Genomic DNA, 3,812 nt, shown 5'->3' with positions numbered 1-3,812 from the left:
GTAATATCCTGATGAGATGGTTTATATGTTCCTGCTACTTCTATCTTTAAGAACTGCAATAATTTCTAAATTAGATTGTCTAGACTTCCGTTTGATTCTGTGAACATTTATGCTTACAATAATTTTTTTACTGCTTAACTTAGCCAGCCAGTTTTTATGGTTTGCCAAAAAACAAACAAAACAAAACAAAAAAAATACATCTAATTTGTTAAGAAACAGATTTTTTTGAACAGTCATGTCTTTTTAGTATACTACTTATGAAGACATTATTGACAACTTCATGCATACTCCATTTTACTTTTCTAGATTTAAATATTTTCTTTCCTGATATTACATTGGCAAAGACATCCTGGAAATCAGAATTCAGCTTTAAATTATATTCAAGATTATTTACTTAAACAATTGGTTCTTGAAATGTTTTTCTTAAATGAATAAAGAGGAGAAATAAACAAATAAATCATCACCATCTCCTTGTCCACCAAAAAATACGAAATTGTGAAAACGTTTTACCCACTACACACAGTTACCTAATAACTAAAAACAAGTGTAAAGATTGACAACTGTACCATGAAAAAGCCTTCTGTCTAGGCTTGGTTTGCCATTAAACATAGGTTAGTGTAGGCAACAAACCCACCAATGAAACTCAGACTTCCACTTTGGATTTCCAATTACTCATCTCTACAATAAGGGAGTTAACATTAGTCATTCAAATATTTTAAAAATTCTAAAATAAATATTTGGTATGTTTCCAATGACAAATAGGAAATATTTTTAAAGCCAACATTAAACTCAGCTTTTTGTCATAGCTATTTAATAAAGACATAACTCTTAAAGATATTAACTTGTATAGCAGACAAATATTTGAGCAACAAACAAAAATTTTTAAGTAAATAATAAGATAGGATTTAACAAAATTAATGAGAGTGCAAATGAGAATCCTCACTAAAATAATTGGAAAATAGTCTTCACAAGCATAGAAAAGACATCTGGCAATTAGAAATAATGAGGAGCAACATGTTTATCAGATTGGTTTTTGCAAAAGATTAATAAGCTTTGTAGTTTAATTATTTTATTCACCTCTGAATTAGTAACCACATGAAAGCTTTTATAAATCTGTATTGGAAATTATTTTCTATTAGTTTCAACTCTAATTTTAATCAATTTGCCATATATTTTCATTTTATTTAATTTTTAAATTTAAAAGTGTTAGTGTGCTTTTATAAAACCAGGATGCACTTCTTTGGTGTCTATCGATGCTTAATCGTATTTGTTTAGAGGTTGTTGTTTTTTTGTTTTTTTTTTCCTCCTGTATAGACCTCCTATAATATCTGTGAGTTTTTTTAAAAAGATAATTGAATACATTTTCTGTTAACCAGCTTTTAATTGGGGTGTCTTAGACCTTGCATTGGCCTCTTTTGGTTTCAAGTAGGAAAACTACCTGTAGAATCACAAATACAGAGCATATAATGTGACAATATGATGGCAATGTGAATAAAAACCCTCAAGAATGCAGAAATATCCATATAACTATGCCTTTCGAAAACTGAAATGAGGCCGGGCGCGGTGGCTCAAGCCTGTAATCCCAGCACTTTGGGAGGCCGAGATGGGCGGATCACGAGGTCAGGAGATCGAGACCATCCTGGCTAACACGGTGAAACCCCGTCTCTACAAAAAGTACAAAAAAACTAGCCGGGCGAGGTGGCAGGCGCCTGTAGTCCCAGCTACTCGGGAGGCTGAGGCAGGAGAATGGCATAAACCCGGGAAGCGGAGCTTGCAGTGAGTGAGATCCGGCCACTGCACTCCAACCTGGGCGACAGAGCAAGACTCCTCTCAAAAAAAAAAAAAAGAAAAGAAAACTGAAATGATATTTGGAAACTGGAAGTATATAATGAGCTTTTATTGAGCATTGTTTGTGTATGTGTGTAACAACCTCAGTATCTCAGGGCCTTACAACCCCAGAAATTTACTTTACTTGCTCACGGTTCTGTGGGACTGCTCATGTGCAGCTGATTATGGCTGAGCTTCTTGCATAGTGAGTTCCCTTTGGCTTTATGAGTTTTCTAAAACATACCCTTCTCATGGTAGGTCTTACTATCACAAGAGGACAAATGAAGCCCCACACATCATGTGTATTCCCATTTCATTAGCTAAAGAAAGGCAGTGGCCAATTTCACAGAGTAATTAGGGAAAGGAAGTATATTCCAATGGATTGGGTGACAGGGTGGAATATACCCTGAACAATAATTCAGTCTATCACATGGCTCTGGAAACTTACTGCCTATTTAATAGCAAGAGTTCTTTTATTCTTGTTTCTCTTAATGTCTCTTAGCAGCATTCTTTGACTCTGTCCCTGCCTCTCTATAATATCTTTCTTATAGCTTCTCTTCCTTGTTCCCACTTACTTGTTCATTTATTTCCAAGTTCACAGTTTCCCTAGTGGAGACTTTAGGAAGAACTCTCAAATCATTATGTTTGGTCTTTCTTTAGCTTTGGCCACAAGGATATCTCACAACCCACAGGCCAGACTAAACACTGGTGTACATTGAGTGAGATGCCTGGCTTTACCCAGTGAGTTATGATTAGTAGAGGCAGTGAGTCATCTGATGCAGAATATGGCCAGTCTTTCTCTAGGCACTAAGACCAGTGCTCACAGAAGGGACGTATGGGCAGGACAGTTTATCTTAGGACTTTGGATATATTAGACATTGTAAATGAATTGACCACAGTATGCCCAACCAATGTTCAGTAGATTCTGTTCCCTCTGGAGCTTTGTATGATTATTTTAAGGAAGATATTAATTTAACATTTTGTTCTTTTTTCCCCCTAATCCATAATCAGTGTAAAAGCTGTGAAGACCAAATAGTTACAAGGCACAGGTATAATTACATCTCCCAAATAGACTGTATATTTTGATTAAATAGAACATTTTAATATTACTTAATTTACAATGCTTCTTCCTTAGGCTATTTAAAAGAAGTTAAGTAAAATAAGAAACCATTTCAAAATTATCTTTCTCAATGTGTACAACAGATATTCTTAACTCTTATCCATCCTTGAAACTCTCACAGTTTTCATCTCCCCCATCTCTTTCCCAATTCTTGTTATTTGCTGCACTCACAGTCCTTACGTTTGGATTGGATTAAGCTCAAGAATGAGGTGGGGTTCTAAGAATAGTAGAAATAACTATTGTATAGTATAACAAATGCTGTAAGTTTAATAATTTGGGGGAGAACATGTAAGTACATTTTCTATATCAAAGTGCCATACATCCCAATGGAGTCACTGAATAACATTATCTTAATAGAAAAAGAAAATAAAGCTACAATATTTTAAAATTAATTTTCTCTTTCTTGTGCTTTAATGAATAATTTCAACAGAAAATGAGTTATAATGTTCTAACAGGTAGAAAATGTATTTAGTTACTGTATTAATCCATTCTCATGCTGCTAATAAAGACATACCCAAAACCAGGTAGTTTATAAAGGAAAGAGGTTTAATGGACTCGCAGTTGCACATGGCTGGGGAGGCCTCACAATCATGGCAGAAGGTGAAGGAGGAGCAAAGGCACATTTTACATGGCAGCAGGTGAGACAGCATGTGCAGGGGAACTGTCCTTTATAATACCATCACATCTTGTGAGACTTATTCACTATCATAACAAAAGAATGGGCTGGGTGTGGTGGCTCATCCAAGCACTTTGGGAGTCCAAGGCAGGCAGATTACGAGATCAGGAGATTGAGACCATCCTAGCTAACACGGTGAAACCCTGTCTCTACTAAAAATACAAAAAATTAGCCAGGTGTGGTGGCAGG

The sequence above is a fragment of the Mandrillus leucophaeus genome, unplaced genomic scaffold (genome assembly GCF_000951045.1).
Source record: "Mandrillus leucophaeus isolate KB7577 unplaced genomic scaffold, Mleu.le_1.0 Scaffold224, whole genome shotgun sequence".
Lineage (NCBI taxonomy): Eukaryota > Metazoa > Chordata > Mammalia > Primates > Cercopithecidae > Mandrillus > Mandrillus leucophaeus.
Note: the sequence above shows the minus strand (reverse complement) of the source record.